The sequence below is a fragment of the Polistes dominula genome, unplaced genomic scaffold (genome assembly GCF_049000335.1).
Source record: "Polistes dominula isolate Pdom_NZ unplaced genomic scaffold, Pdom_raw_medaka contig_16, whole genome shotgun sequence".
Classification (NCBI taxonomy): Eukaryota; Metazoa; Arthropoda; class Insecta; order Hymenoptera; family Vespidae; genus Polistes; species Polistes dominula.
Genome location: NW_028301040.1, coordinates 4,607,619 through 4,624,751, shown reverse-complemented (window position 1 = coordinate 4,624,751; position 17,133 = coordinate 4,607,619). Strand labels below are relative to the sequence as shown.

At 34.9% G+C, this 17,133-nt stretch overlaps 1 protein-coding gene across 13 annotated transcripts in view; it reads left to right on the top strand.

Annotated features, from left to right (window-relative positions):
• Positions 1-17,133, top strand: part of LOC107064858 (protein turtle) — a 228,292-nt gene that overhangs the window by 83,589 nt on the left and 127,570 nt on the right. For all 13 annotated transcript variants that reach the window (XM_089174709.1, XM_089174712.1, XM_089174718.1 and 10 more), the window contains exon 4: positions 8,608-8,651. The gene's annotated coding sequence lies outside the window, so the exon portion shown is untranslated. The remainder of the gene's footprint in view (positions 1-8,607; positions 8,652-17,133) is intronic.

Genomic DNA, 17,133 nt, shown 5'->3' with positions numbered 1-17,133 from the left:
GTTTTTTTTTAAACAATTCGTTAACATATATATAAATATATATACATATATTTGTCTCTTATATTTTTTAATTAATCTGCCTCCAAGCAAAAGAGAGAGAGAGAGAGAGAGAGAGAGAGAGAGTAAACGATGTAACTGAACAGAGATATTTCAATATAGTTTCGTTAGTTTACGTACATAAAATGAAACAGATCGGAGCATTCGTTTAGTGAGACGTGAAAGGTGCAAATTTGTAAATATAAAAAAAAACCTTTTTTTGAGCTTGTTATTTATTTTTTAATTTGCAAAAAATAGAAGAAAAAGAGAAGAACACAATTCTGTCGGTATTTAATTGTTTTGTTAATTATTTGCGAATATTACTTTATTGTGATAAAAATAAATGTGAATATTGTTACGTGATTACTTCAAAATGTGTATCTATAATTCCTGTATTCTGCATGCACATAAATATATATATGCATACACACGTGTATAGGAATATAGAAATTTCCATAAAAAAAAAAAATTAAAAAAAAAAACGTAACGAGAGGAAAGAAAAACAAGAGAAATGAGGTCACCGACAGAACAAAAGGGCAGAGGGCTCGTTGACTCCGTTATAACTGGCGAACACATAAATTGGAGGACTTTCGGTGTCGGATTGCCAAGAGGGGTTAGAGGGAAGAGTTTACCAGAGGGGGTTGGTAGTAGAAGGAATTGTGTTGATGATACTGATAGCAATTTGTTTCCTTTGTTTCACTTCGCAATTTCTTTTCCCGTTCCTTTTCGTCTAACACCTTTGCTTGTGTTCATTTTAAAGTAATGATAACACAAAAGCATTGATAACCGAATTCATTTCGTAAAAAAAAACGGATGTACTAAATTTCAAATTCTCATAAGGGATTTAGTTTTATACGTGTAATTCTTACACATATAAATATATACATATATATCAAATTTCTTCATACGAATTCACGTTAAATTACGTTCATCTTTTGCAAAGATAAATCGAAGATTCGTTGGTGCATTAAATCTTTAAATAATAGGATAGTAGAGAGATGGAAAATAAATGGGTTATTATACGAATCCAACCTTCTTGGGGGCATCATTCTTTTTTATTCATTTTCTTTACCGCTACGTGCCAGTTCAATTGGATTTTATAGGCCGACTGTTAATTATTCCTCTACAACCCTTATCCGACCTTTTCTTTTTCCTTCCTCCCGTCCGTTTTCTTTCCTCCCAATTCTTTTTTTTTCTTTTTCTATCTTTCCTTCCTTGAATCCGCTATCTCCGGTTCGTAGAAATATTAATTTCTCGATTTCCTTCGAACCGTTATTCTCGACTCTGTCTTTCCCGAGTAGCCGAAGGAAAGAAAAGAAAAGAAAAGTAAAAAAGATGGAGTAGTAGTAGTAGTCTTAGTAGTAGTAGGAGGAGGGTTGCCCTTAATTGGCACGATTAAATTAGACATCGACGATTCGTAAGAGAAGAAGAGAACGAGACGAAAGGACACGGTTACGGGCCAATAGGAACGTAGGCATCATCCCCCATTTTAACATTGGACTGTATCAACACCGTCTCAAATGCGGTCGAAAGTGCGCTTCAGCATTTTCCTTCGTGATAAATGTTTGTCGACGGTAGTCATTGTATAACGAGGGACTCACTTTTTTTTTTAAACTTCACCTTTCGAGGAATGAAAAGTAGTCAATTAAAACGGGTTATTAATTGAATGCCTTCCGATAACGGTATTCATGTTTATTAATCCATTATAGGGTTTTTACAGTTATCAATATTGTTTCGATAATGGCTCAGCTAAAATATTTCCATTGCTCGTGTTATATATATATATATTGTATATATATCAAATGTTAATCAAACAAATTGCGTGAGGTTTGCTTGGGGAAAATTTCGATGAATATTTTCTTTAGTAAAATAACATAATAGGTTACAAATACATTAACAAATAACAGAGGACGAGGGTGGGAGTGAGGAAAGGGGCATTTTGAAAACTCAAATGAATTATATAACAGATTCAATATGGGATAATAAATATAAGTTTATATATGTATACATATTCTATGGAAAACATTGTAACCAAGTGTGGAAAATCGATGCAATATACGCAACCAATATATAACCAGGACGAGTGCCTATTGTCGATCGATCACAATACGCGATAATATCGGGCCCCGATGTATTCGAAAGCGATCCACGTTTCTAAGTATCTCATATCGGAAGCCTCGATTTTATCGGCGAGAAGACGTTCTTCTTCTTCTTGCTGTTCGATCGCACACCAACCTCTTCGACTTATCGCCAAACATCGACAATTCTTCCTGTCCTATATTTCAAAGTGATTTATACTTCTTGTATTCTTCCCCAACCAAAGATTCAAACATTCTTATCTCATCAGACGTAAACATCGATATCGTTTAATAACCAGGTAAAATAAGACAAATTTTTTTATTTTAAAATAATTCATTAAGGTTTGTTTTACAATCTGTTTTTTTTTTAACAATTATGATTGTTACATTTTGAAATATAGTTGTTGAATTTGTTCGAACAAACAAATCAATGAAATTGGACGAATTTTTTATTTGTTTAATAGTTTGTTTGTTTGAGTGCTAAATACTTTTATCTAAAATGTTTTGTAGGAACGAAATAATTTATTATTAACCAAATTCTAATAATAAATTATATTTATTAATTACAATTGTTCTTTTTGAATATAATTTGATTTAATTAACCCCTTAAGAAACAATTTTGGTTCAATGTAATAAAACGCCGCTCGAGTTAACTCGAGCGTGCAACTTAAGGGGTTAACATAAACATTACATTATTTTACATTATTATTAATAAATACGTATATGAGTCGAACGACTACGCTAGTAATTTTTACCAAACGCATATATGCGTCCATAGCACACAAAGGATTGAAAAAAAAAATACAATAGATTGAAGGAAACATCATGTTGGAATATAACCGTAAAATTTAGTTGCTCGAAATCAAAGAGAAAAGAAATAAGAAACAGATAAAGAAACGATAATTGACGACGCACGTTTGAAAAGATAAAAGATAAAAGATAAAAGATAAAGATAAAGAAGAAGAAGAAGAATAGGAAGGGAGAGACAAATGATCATGTCGAATCGAAGGGAAACAACACGGTCACTCAGCAGTGAATTCGTATTTTGCACTCGATTCGAGTAGATTTCAAAGTCGATGCACTGATTGGAGTTTCTACTCTAGTCTTTCTTTCTGTTCTTCGATCATTATCCCTAGAAATAGTAAAAAAGAAAGAAAGAAAGAAAGAAAGAGAGAAAATAAAAAGATAAATTAAAGGAAAGAAAAAAGAAAAAAAAAGAGAAGAAGAAAATGCGAAGTCTTTCGACCGATTTCATTCACCTTCGATTATTCCCTTCATTTTTCGCGTCACTGCTGTGTACTCTTGGAAAAAAAAACGAAAAAAAGAAAAAAAAAAGAAAAAGACAGAAAGAAAATGATAGAAAAAGAGAGAAAGAGAAAGAGAGAGAAGTGCGATAGAAAATAAGAAAGGAAAGAGAAGACTCTAAGATGACGGAGGTTGTGCGAGGAGAATGGGAATCCTGGCGTGGTATTAGCTAGGGAATTTTCTATTTCAGATTCCGCGAATCCATTTTATCTTAAACTTCGTAATTCCATACCGCCTGCCTACCTACGAGCACGAAGGAATTCAGCCGCGCGACCTTTCATCCTCTCCTGGATAATCCACAGCCGTTCCCTCTTTACCTTAACCACCTATCTCCTTCGGTGTCCAACTGTGAGAGATAGTGAGACAAAAAGAAAGAGAGAGAAATAGAGAAAACCTAGATAAATAAAGAGAGAGAAATAATATTCTTTATATTCTTTTGGTGGACACGAAAGATATCACCCAGTCACTGGGTTTTTAGATTTTTAATATTACGATATCGTTTGCACTCTCTTTCTCTTTTGAAAGCTTCAGTTCATGAATTATCATGAAATTGTTCTATAGAAATGAGATTGAGTTAATCTTTAGCATGACTAAGTTTTAATCTAGTTCTTGAAGTTAATTCTAATGATATGTAATCTGTAACATTGGTATCAATAATTTAGAAACTTTTCAAAAATAAAAGTTTTAATGAATTATACATACATTTGTTAAGAATAATATTTATTTAAAAAAATATTGTATAGTGTGACACATGTTAATAGTTTCAGAATTTTATTGTACCACTAGGATTGTAACAGAGAACATCAATTCGACCACCGAAACGAATATTTAGTCGACGTTGTAGGAAAAATCTCGATTGAGGTATATAAGAGATGCATTTTTTTTTCTGACAATGGTAAATACGTAGATATTTAGACTTGTACATATATGAAAGTTGCATTCGCAGTTAGATAGCCGCTTTGCATACACACTTGACCCATTGATCGCTGTACTATTTCGTCCTTCCGCATGTGGGACTGACAACGTAGCAGTAACGTTTACGATATCACTATACCCCCTTCCCCACCCCTCCAATATTTTCGACCTAAAAAATAAAACAGAGATAGAGAGAGAAAGAGAAAGAGAGAGGAAAAAAGCAGACCAAGCGAATAAAACTCGAAACGATTTTCCTACGTGTTTTGCTTATTAAACTGCGAACACAACCTACTTTTTTCACCGTTTCTTCATATTTACTTTTAGTTTTATTTTGTATTAATTTTTTCTTTGTTTATCCATTCTCTTCGAGTGTTTTAAAAACTGACGCCTCAAATATTATTATTTTAAATATACCACGATAATAATAACAATAGCTATCAATTTGAATACGCGAGCATAAAATTTCACCAGTCGTGTTAGCGTTTGTTAAATAAATATTGCAAAATCCTTGATAAATTTTAAATACCGAAATCCCATAGGATTAAATCGAGCAAGAAACAATATCATCGCTTACCCACTAATATCATTCAGTATTATTTAACGTTATATTAAATATATAGAAAAATGACTGAATATCTTTTGTTTTTTCCCTGTACTATATTATCAGCTGTTTGGTATTTTGTATTATATAAAAAAACTTCCAGAGTTTAGTACTGTTTAACCATTACATAGTTGAACAGGGGATAAGTATTTTATATAGCTTTAAAACTGCATCATTTCACCTACTACAATACTTTCATAAACATGCCGACGTTATCGTAAGTCCTGGACGGAAATTAATTTTCAAGTTGGTCGTTGTCAAAATTCAAAATTCAGCTCGTGCACTTTTGCGCATTTTCATCGTCCTTGCTCCTTCTCTCAAACGAGCTTTCTAGCTACGATACAACACCTTTATTCCATTTCGTCACACATACATACATATATACATATACCTACCATATGTAGGTGTACATAGTGTATATAGTAACACACACACACACACACAAATGTAGGATCATTTGCACGTTTAGGAGAACTGTAGCGATCTCTCGTTTCGAACGGTCCTAACGTTTGCCAGAGGGGAATTGGACAAGGTAGGCTAGAAAGGGGTGAACCTGCCAGTTTGTGTACACGCGTATGTGTATGTGTGTATGTACAGGACTTCGACACTAACAACCACCCCACATCCACCCTCTCCTACTCTTCAGGCTTCCCTTCGTAACGTAATTGAATCACGCTACCCGGCTAGCGAGGCGTAAAACGTGGATTAAATACGGCGCATACGTGGAACCGAAACTGGTCCTCTTGCACAGAGGGACACCGTGAAGTACAAAAGAGAGAGATAGAAAGCTAGGAAGGGTTCCTGAGTGATTTGAAAAGCTTTTCCCACAACGGTTACGAATTCCAGGCTTATAAAAGGTAGAAACGATGATGACGATGACGATAAGTTGAGCTTATGTGTTTTCTTTTAGCCAATGTCGAGGTCACTGTTCGGTGATTCGTCAACCCTTTAATTTATCCTTTCCACAGTCCTTTGATGATCCATGCTTTATTTATTTCTTTTTCTTTCTGTCAATCTTTTACCTTTTTACAGTCGTTGACGCAATTTCTCATCACATAGTCCCACTTTATAAACGAAAATACATACACGAAAGGAATATAGTGAGTTCGGAAAAGAGAAAAAGATAGGTAAAAAAAAAAAAATAGTAAAAAGAGATATGATATCGATGGACAGGAATGAGGTTTGCGTTTTACGAAGGGCTTCTGATATTTATTTATAAAGCAACGAGAGAGAGAGAGAGAGAGAGAGAGAGAGAGAGAGAGAGAGAAAGAGAGAAAGCCCAGTGTATTCCATCTCTTCTATGGTTGCGCGTGTATACCTTTCAAAATTGGTACACATGAGTTTCTTTATCTATCTCGTTTGAATAACTCTTTCTTGTTGTTATTCTTTCTATTTTGTTTTTGTATTTTTTTTTGTTATCTTGTTTTTTTATCATTCTTCTTCCATCGAGTGTATTTTTGTTTCTTTTACTCACTTTGTGCATTTGTAAAGCTTTGGTAACATTTCTTCTTTTTTTCGTTGTTTTTTTTTCGAATCATCAATTTTACCTCTCGCGTTTACCTCAGGGTAATAATACACACAACGCCGTTGGTGGTAACCGAAAGCCTGGACGACAGTAGTGAAATTACGAGAATACTAGATACAAGTTGATACTGGCTGAAAATTGGACAGATAAAGTCGGCAATGTGATTCTATGAAATCACGCAATCCGAAGAAGGAAGGAGCTTGCGCAAAAACCAAATTGCTATGTCTCATAGTCTCGACATTTTTCTCGTTATTTCAAGCTTACCATTCATTCTATTCTATTTCTATTTCTTTTTCATCTTTTTTCTCTCACTCTAATTTTTTTGCTTACGCGTTAAAAATAACACTTATTTAAATATTAATATCATTCTCGGAGAACAATTTTACCGTATATTTTTTTTTGCTTTTTTTTTTATACCCCCTCCTGAAAAAGACGAAAATTTTTATTTCAAATCGTTCCTCCTCGCAAAATACAAATGTTATTCATCCAACATGTCTTGTTCACTCGACAATGTTTACGAAATTTATGAATGTCACGATTATTTCGGGAGGATCCTACGAGAAACCATCAATCTCTACGACCCAGTTTCACTTGCAAGCGAGGCAGACATGGAGAAAGAGAAAAAGAGAAAGAGCCAGGATCCTTTCGTACCTAGCGTACGTTTATGACGGAGTTGCTCTCAAACTGTTTTGTAAGAAAGATAAATAGGCTACTTCGATAAAACTTACTCTACGCTCTTTCTTTCTTTCTTTCTTTCACTGCGGGTAGTGTGCCACCATTGAATTATATTATTATACGAGCATTGATTTATTACATTTAACATGAGCCTTCATATTTTTCAAAACGTACAATTAAATTCATCCCTACATTGTTTAATAACTCTAACATATTATTTTGTTTTTATTTTTTATTTTGGTAGCTAATCATCAAATAAATTTTACTAATAAGAATTTCAATCATGTGAGATAATAAAGCTTAAACAGTTTAAAAGCTTGAAACAATATTGTTTGTTTCCAATGTGTATAAATTAGTTTCTAATTTTATAGGAAGAATATTTTGTTTAGATTCGTTGTTAATAGAAAACTTAAGTGACATTAAAAAGCTTAACGCGTTTCGCCGATTCTCGTTTCGAACACATTGGCAACTTTCGATAGGACCTTTACATTCCCAGCATGTACCTTGAGTTAAGTAACTCGCACGTGACAGGAAGATACAAAGCACCCTTAAGGAATTCAAGAGCACCTTTTGCCGATGCTTCTCTCCCACCCTATAAAAGGTCTAAACGATTATATCATAGATTTACTTTCTCCCAAAGGTGAGAAATACAAAACCTCCTCCCAAAAATAGAAGAAAAAGACAAAAGATTCGAGCTTTTGATGAGATGTTATTAAAAAATAAAAAACAGCTTTTTTTATTACGAAGATACGCAAACTGATGACAAACGTGAAATTTGTGACAGGTAATATGATAAGAAGAATAGGGTGAGGGGGGGGGTGATGGTGATGGTGGTGGCGTTGAGATCAGAGCCCGCGATTTACCGCAGTAATTACCAAAATTACTGCACCGCATAATGGCGGTAATTATCACCGTAATTCGTGGTAATTGCAGCGGCAGTTACCGAATGCGAACACCGAAGCCGCTCCAGTGCGATGGGGGTTAAAGGTTGTAGGTATCGTTGACTAGCGACAGCGTCTTCTTGGATTTTCCTTCCTTCCTTCCTTCCTTCCTTCCTTCCTTCCTTCCTTCCTCTTCTAAACTTTGATTCTTCAAACCTCGTTATCGATCTTTGGTTACCGAAAATGATCATGGTTTAAACACGTATATCTTATTTCCTCAATTTTTTATCTTTTATTTGAAAAGAATAATAAGAAATTCTGTAATAGTAAAAGAATCAATCCTTAGATTATCTTTCAACTGTAAATTGATAGTCATCGATATAAGGAAACTCGTTAATATAATATTTCAAGTGTGGTTATTATAGTATTCCGATACGAAATAAATCAGAGAATTTTCTTTTCAATCTCGTTATTCATGATCATCTTTAAAAAATAAATCTAGATATAAATCGATAAATGTAATTGGTGTTAAGATAAAATCATTGTTGTTACCAATAGGAATACTTATATTATTGTTATTGTCTGTTACAGAAACGAATCCTGTTAAGGAAAAGAATGAGGATTCTTGGCACGGGGTGAGTTTATTCAACAGATAGATACTATTGTAAAAAAAAGAAGTATAGAAAGTAAAGGCTCGAGAAAGTCTCGGAGAAAATCGGGCCGATAACTAGCCTAGAATTACGGTTATCACGGAAGCTAGTGCGAGCTCTTGCATACTAAACTAAACCCTACCTACCTAGTGACTTTTGCTCTCTTTTACTTTCCATCCCTTAAATTCTCCTGTTAAGCTTCTTCTAATTATCCTGCCTTCTTCTAATTGTCTCTTGTTAGTCCAAAGACAAACGGGATGGAAAGAAGGAAGGAACGGCTCATGTATACCAATTATCCTTGAACGAGACGTGTTCATTTGCTTTTTTTATCTTTCCCCGTCATTTCTAAAAATTATCGAAAATAAGAACGCGAAAATCTAATCGATTTTTCGTGGTAAAACATTTTTTTACTTTTCAACGTTACATTAGGGTGTGGGTGGAGTTCCGAGGAGTGAAGGGGTTGTGTTCTTTAAAATTAAAAAGGGTCCGTAAAACTCGGATGGAAATGCAAAGTAGCAAGTTGAAAATGAGAGAGAGAGAGAGAGAGAGAGAGAGAGAGAGCTGACTATTTTTAATCTTGCATTGACTCACGAAAGTCCCTACGCGTCGTCTCGCTTCGAGTTTAAGAGACGAAAAGACGTCGATTTAATGGCGGACGATGCTTCTCTCTTTCTCTTTCACTCTTTTTCTTTTTTTTTTTTCTTTCTCAGCAAGGGAAAGAGAAAGAGAGGAAAGGAAAGGAAAGGGGATGGTTGTGAGTTCTTGCACGGATAGGAGTAAAAAGGGCGGCGAATCCTCGAGGCGTACGAGGATAGGACCGAATCCGAGTCTTTTTCCTCTTAATGACTCGCGAAAAATTTTCAATGCGTCCCGACGGCCCCGTCTTTTCATGAGGAATAATAAATGGCGGATGGCATCGGGATAGCTGAGAGTAGAGAAACGCTATGATGGTTCTCGACCAACGAGGTGCCATCGTTGGAAATGTGCTAAGCTTAGAACATGTTAGTGGAAAAGAGAATGAGAGAAAAAAAAGAAAAGAGAGAGAAAAAAGGAAGAAAGAAAAAACCGAGGTGGGGTTGGGTAAGCCAAAGAGAAAAAGAAAAGAAAAGGGAAGGAACATCGGTGCTTTCCAAAGAGGTTAAAAAGGAATAGAAGGGAGGAGTTGGGAGGGTAGTGTGGACGGTGTTCTCTTGGCAGCCATAGCGCGGTTTTGTATATTTATCACCCTTTGAAAAATGTCGTTGGAGTCCCTGTGAGTCAAGGGAGATGATACCCACCACCTAAGACTATTCGTCAAAGTAACCGGAGAGTTTGTCACGGCCTTGTCTTTCTTCTTATTTTTCTTTTCTTATTATCTTTCCCTTTTTGGTGATAAGGGGTTTCTTTTAATGAATTAACGCAAAGATGTTCCCCTCAAAGATCGCATTATTCTAACATCTTATTTCTTTTCTTTGATAAATTTCTTTCACCGCGGAATTAGGACTGTTAAGCTTGAGAATAGGAAGATTTCAAACAAGAGAGTGGTTAAGAGAAAGGGAGGAGGCAGTTTACAAAACTTGATCCTTGCTTACCGATCAAGCCTCGCAAAGTGATCCTTCGAAAGTTTGTAAGGTATCGAGAGTGATCGAGCAAAATTTATCCTTCCGTAAGGTTTAACGCTAGTGGTGTGTGGTACACTACTATAGTGAGGCCCGAAGGGACTTAACCCGTGACACGATACCAAGAAGACCACTCTGAACTTTTCCTTAAGACAGATCGTTTCTCCTTAGAGACGATCTTACACCCTTCCGGTTCTCTCCAATGTTCCTTTCCCCATCCCGGTACTCTTCCTCCTTCGCTTTTATCTCCTGAGAGGTTTACCATGACTCTGAGTAATAGTTTCCTTCGAATAAATGTATTCCGTGTGTTTCTAGAAGAAGGAAGTAATTATTTGGAAAAAGTAGAAGGATGTACTCTATATAGTCGAACAAATAGAGAAAGGATTATGTTCGGTTTATATAGTCAGACTGTAAAATCTTCAAATAAACTGTATGTGTGTATATGTGTCGGTTTGAACGAAGTAGAAGTAAAACCGAGAATGAAACATTTACGAATGTAGTTTTGAAAATTGACGTACTTACTAATGCTGCTAGTTAAACTCGTATAAAACGACTTTTCTTTAATTGGTCATAGCAATTAACATTCGAACTTAAAATCTCTAGTGTAATGTTGGTTAAATATCGGTCCAATGGAAGTCCCACCATTCAATATCCCAAAAGTGGGAGGTTAAAACTGGAAAATATATAATCTCGTAACAGAGTTTTATTAAGAGCACCACTTGGGGTTGGTTGTAAGAAAGTTTTGCTAACTCTCGGCCGGCTCTATACTTTTGGCGATTTAATGAAAGCTATTGTTCGACTTATTCGAAATTGCGCGTGCTTTCACGAAATTTTGCCCAGGAGTATCGCGTATTCTCGGATTGAAACTTTTACTCCCTCATTTTCACTGAAAATCACGGCATTAGGAATATTTTGTCAAAGTGACTACTATTCTAATTTACATTTTTACCCTATTATTCTCTTCCAAATCCGTTAATGCTTTTATCACGAATCTAAACGAGTTAAATATCTTCCTGTGAAATCTAACGAAAAATATTAACGTTCTCTCACGTATTATTTTCACATTATGACTCGTTCAAAAATACAATATTATCTCATTATTCAAGATTATCATCTAACTTCTTAATCCTTTTCAATTTTCATACACTATACAAAAATCCTAAAGTCGCGTTATTCTTTTCACGAATTTCAAAATACGTTATGATACATAAAATTGAAAATGAAATCTATCTATATATATATATATATAACGTCGACGTGTTTCAAACGAAGAAAATATTTTTCCTAGCAAGGATTTTGAAGGAAGAAAATAAAGAAGGAAGAATTTCAACTCTCGCAACGGGATACCCAATGTGATACGACTTTATGCGCCGTCATGTCGAATTCTAAAGTAAGAAGGAATAAGAGAAAGAACGAGTCTTTTTACCATCAAGAAAAAGAAATAAAAAAAAAAAAAAACAAGGGGGAAAGAATCGAAAAGCAGAAAAAAAAAAAGAAAAAAGATTTAGATAGGGGAGAGTAGTGGTAGTAATTCGTTAGTCGGATAGAATATTTTCAGTATCCCCATCGATTTCTTCCTCTCTCTCTCTCTCTCTCTCTCATTAACTCTTTTCTAAAACTTCGTCGAATTTGTGCACTACTCCTACGTACGAGTCTAACAATAAGTGGATTTTCTTTCGACATTTAATCCTGTACCTCGTTACTCGTACTTTCGGGTGAAAATTTGTCTTGTTAGCGTTAGCTCTGTACACGTTGGACTCATTGCGACTATTTCGACGATGAATTTTTCAATGTGCTTTCTCAAGGTAAATAGTTGAACGATATTACCTTCTTTCTCTCTCTCTTTCTCTCATAATTTTTTTGTTTATTTTTTTTAGACAGATCTCGAAATTATACGTAATATCAATTTCCCGTCGATGTCCCGAGAGGATGAAAAATTAACGAACGTGAGTAACATATTTAAAAAAAAAAAAAATAAAATAAAAAGGAAAATACATAGAATAGAAAAACAATGAATAAAAGGAAGGCAAATGAAAAAGAGAAAAGGTATTATAATCCCAAGAGAGGGAAAAGGAACGCCAGGGAATAAGAAGAAATATAGTTTCTTTAAAGAATTCGCAAAAGGTCGAAATAAATCCAGTCTCGTTAGTTTTTCAACGAGAGAATATGTCCTTATCTCGGGAAACCATACGTTATAGAGCAATATGTCGTGCACGTATATACAAAGCATGTTAAAAGTAATGGTCGGTGTCTTTCAAACGAAACAATCGAGCCCGTGGCCCGTGCCATAAGCGATTTTTTTTTCAACTGCGAAACATAAAGGAAAGAAAATAAAATAAATACATACGCGTACATTTAAACGAGATCGAAAAGCTTCGTGCTTGATTTTAAACATCGTTCACATCTGCATGCGACGCTTTTCATTTCTTCTTCTGCCATATCACGACACGTATATACCTCTATATAATATATGTATGTGTATACAGTATGAGTATGTGTGTGAGTGAATATATATATATAATATATTCTCTAGTCTCGTGTTACGCGTAGCTATAAACGTTTTTAACCCAATTACGTCGTTGGTCGACGTTACGAAACATTTTTCGAGAGTACGACAGTGACACTAGATAGCTCGTTTCACAGTTTATAACTGTCGAATTAATGTTTCTATTTTCCTAGTAAAAGAGAAAGATAGAAAGGATTATATAGATATATACATAGGATAGATACATAGATAGATAGAAAAAAAATCGAAGTACTCTTCGTTATCCGTAACTTTAAAGCTTAACAATTAGTTTTTGAGAATTGCAAAAAGTATAGAAAAAAAAAATAATAATGAAAGAAACAAAAACAATATAAAAAAAGAAACAAATAGAAGTAGAAAACACATATATATGTATATTGTATACAATAATAAATTTGAGTAGGTAGTGTTGGGGGAATATTTCATAGAAATTCTCGATAATACAGTGACACCAGCTGTCATCGGTGATGTTACGTTTAATGAGAGGAATCAGTGTCGACTATGATAACGAGAGATTCGAGCGTAACGAGCACGCTGGCACACAACGATTGCCTTGCGAGGCACGCTCGAACGACATAGTCACGTTTGCAGGTTACGAGGGATATTCGATATTGTACGACATAGTTTGTCGCCCAAACAAATTCCACTTGATTGTTATAGACACATTATAATGATTAATTACATATCCTCGACCGCTTTATCACGAATATGATAAACGATAGAACAACGATTCAAGACACATTAGAAATTATTCAAGATTATCAGCAACAATTCGCCTCCAGTTCAACTATATTTCTGAATTAATTAAATTCATACCTGTTCGTACCTCTTTTGATAAGAAAATACATTGAAAAAGGGCAATCATCACAAAGATAACAAATGATATATCATATTAAAACTTTGTACCTTGTAAAGGGATATAAACGATCGATCGTCAAAAGACAGTGGAGAGTTTTGGTGAAGCCCATCCAGGAATCTCTCGCGCGTATCTAATCTCTTCCCAACTCCGCGTCATCTAATCTTCGTGAGAGATTCGGCGGAAGGACGTGAAACGGTTGTGCCAACACGTGGCTGCTTTCCAATTAGAAGCCGATTACGTCAAACACTGGTCTATGTAATGAGAGACCGCGAACTCGACAAATCGAATTGCACGAATTTTCGATCTAAATTCAACGATTTGTAATGTGACAAAAAAGTAACACACCTATGTTACCTTTACTCTCACACCTTTCTATACTTTAAATTCTCATTTCTATTATACGATTTTAAACTGTTTCGTTAATTCGTTGCTATTCAATTTAAATCAGTATCTTTCTTAATCGTAGATATATATAGGTATATATATTTTATTCGTTTTATAAGATGCAATTTATTTTCACTTTTATTTAAGGTTCAAATGTTAAAACGTCCAATAGAACCTGCAGGATTCTACTACCAACATAGTCCGTAATTCCCGCCCCCGACCTATTCGATCAGACCATTATAACTGTTTAATGGGTGTTTCTCTTAATTCCTACGCTTTAACAGCTCCTTTTGTAGAGGGTAAAATTTACGGCATTGTAGGTAGAAAATAGAGAGAAAAGAAAGCGTTCAAAGAGAATAGGAGAGAGTTCGATTTGACTGATCGAACGTCACAAACACAGTTCAGTGTAATCGATCCTATTCTTGTATACACACTGTACCTTTTTAAGTTCATTGCAATAGCAACGAGTTATTCTTTTTTAACTTATTAAAATAGATAAATAAAAGATTAATATTGTTTCTATTGTATAATATGCTTTGTACAAATCTAATCAGAAGCTTAATGTACAATAACGTGTAGAAATAAACTTGTAAATTATTCGCTCATATATTGACTGATTTGTTCGTAAAGTATCGATGCTCATCGTTTAGGAGACTACATTCTATGATTGCGTTCTATCATCAAACACGTGTTACTGATACGCTTCTCTTAAAGCTGCCAACTTGTGTTTGTGTGTGTTGTTGCGTGCTATACATGAATAACGAGGTATGGAAGATAACGATCTCGATACCGAGATGATATGAGAATAGTAGCATGTGTGTCATTGCTGATAACGCTCATTATTCTCCCCATATATATTCTCTCATAACGTATATATGTATATTCACATATCTATATATGTATATGTGTAAATATCAGATAAAAGAACACACGATGATTTTGTATTCTTCTTTCTACGAAACAAACTACAAATACCTATATATATCTTCTTTCTTCAGTTTTTTTTCTTCTCCTGAACCGATTCAAATCGTAGTTGATTAGAGGACGCGTTTTCCCACAAGATAATTACTACTACATACGTGATATCGACCGGAAGCTTTGACTACGGAGGTTTCTCTATCAGGATGCGCTAGAGTATCTACACATACACACAAACATATGTGTGTATATATATAGTCACGTTTAAGATCACTTTAACGAGCCGTGCTTTTAGATAATTACAGAAAGGAAACTGTTTCTACCATGGAATATAACGAAGCGTTAAGCTCATCGTTAGTTTGTGATTATCATCTATAAAATCTATTTTAGATTTGTTCATTTATTTATGATATTTAAGTAGAATACGTTTATCCACTTATAAAGGAAAATTTATTACTGATGTTAAATGTTATTCGAATAATTGAAAACTTTAATATTAATTATTACTATTATTTTTTGTATGACGAATTGTCATCAAGAATAATCGAAGGAACTTTAAAAACTTGAAAAAGTAAGCTAATATCGAGCGAAATATATTTTTCTTTTTCGTCACGCAACCACATAAGGAGTAGTTCGCATAGCAAACGATTATAATATGCAACGAACGGACTAGGGGGTTGAAGTAAGTAAGCTTTACATGTAGCAAAATAAAGTTAAGCCTACTTTTAACTTAGAAATAATCCTTGGGACAAAATATATCCTAACTTCGTATTTTTCTCTCTTTAGTTACCCTTTTCTTCTTTCCCCCTTCTAGAATAGATATAAAGAACTCGAGAAACTCCGTAAGTGAACTTACGAGAGTGTAAGTTAGTGGTAACTCGGTAAATTTTCGTTCGGTTCATCTCGTTAGTTTGTTCCCTCCTAAGGGATGAGATCGCACGTGAGGATCGCTAAGAGTAATAGCGTGGAGGGAAACAAAGGAGCTAGAAAAGAGTCTTCAATACTCGGAAGATATTTTTACGACGTTTTCCAGAAGAACAAAAAGCTTCCGATAGGGTTCATCGAATGAGGAAACCAATTGCTACTGACCGTTTACGGTCTAACGTTTGTCGTAAATTCGATTGATTTTTTTTTTTGGTCAAGACAAGGTCACCAATTCAAGGAAATTAATTTTATTCTTTAATATCAGCATATGAGCTAGCAAAATCATTTTCCTAATGTATCTATGACCACTAAATTTCACGATATAATATATCGTATAACATGAAAGGGGAAAAAAAGAAAGATTTCAATCAAGTTAGGGAAAAGGAAAAATGATGAAAGTTCTCTAACCACATCATAAATTGATTGCACTGATATAATAAGATCTAGGCCACGTATAGCTATTCTCTCACGTATAATAACGTCATTTCTAAGATACTAATCTCGTACTATTAGAGAAAGAAAAGCTCAATACTACTATATAATTTGTTAGAATTTATCTAGAAACGAGAAATGATTTCAGATGTTTAACAAATGCTTATATAAAATAATTATAAACGAATATATATTTTAAGAAGAAAAATCTTTTAGTAGAAATGATTGTTAACGATTAGCCGTGTTTCAGGAACACGTGTGAAAGGTAGGCGTGACCGAGGGGTATGTTCAAGCTTGGAAAATAATGAACAGATCGGGTGGTCTCGCGACGCGACGGTCCCTCTGCCTCGTTCATTTACATCGTAATGATGCTAAAGTGTCAGCCCTGTCAGGCGCACGATAACACGAGGGTCGGTCTCGACGGGACGATGAGAAGGCTCGGGGGTGGAACTTTGGGGGTGTGTAGGATGGATGGAAGTAGTGGAAGCCTCGAACAATATTGGACAGAGTGTAGAGACTGAGTGAGATATATGGATAATAAGAGAGAGAGAGAGAGAGAGAGAGAGAGAGAGAGAGAGAGAGAGAGAGAGTGCTTTCGTGGTTGACTAAACAAATTATCGCATTTCGATAACAAGCCCACTCATAAAGTGCCAAACCCGAACCAACCCTACGCTGAAATAGTTCGACCACTTGGTAAGCAAGGGGAGAAAAGCTTATGACAAGGAAACGCGGAAGCCCAGTAACGGGCCAGACGCGAAACGTGCCTCGTCCTTTCGTAATTGGATACTCGCTTAAGTAGGAGATTAACGCGGCTCGATCAAACTACGT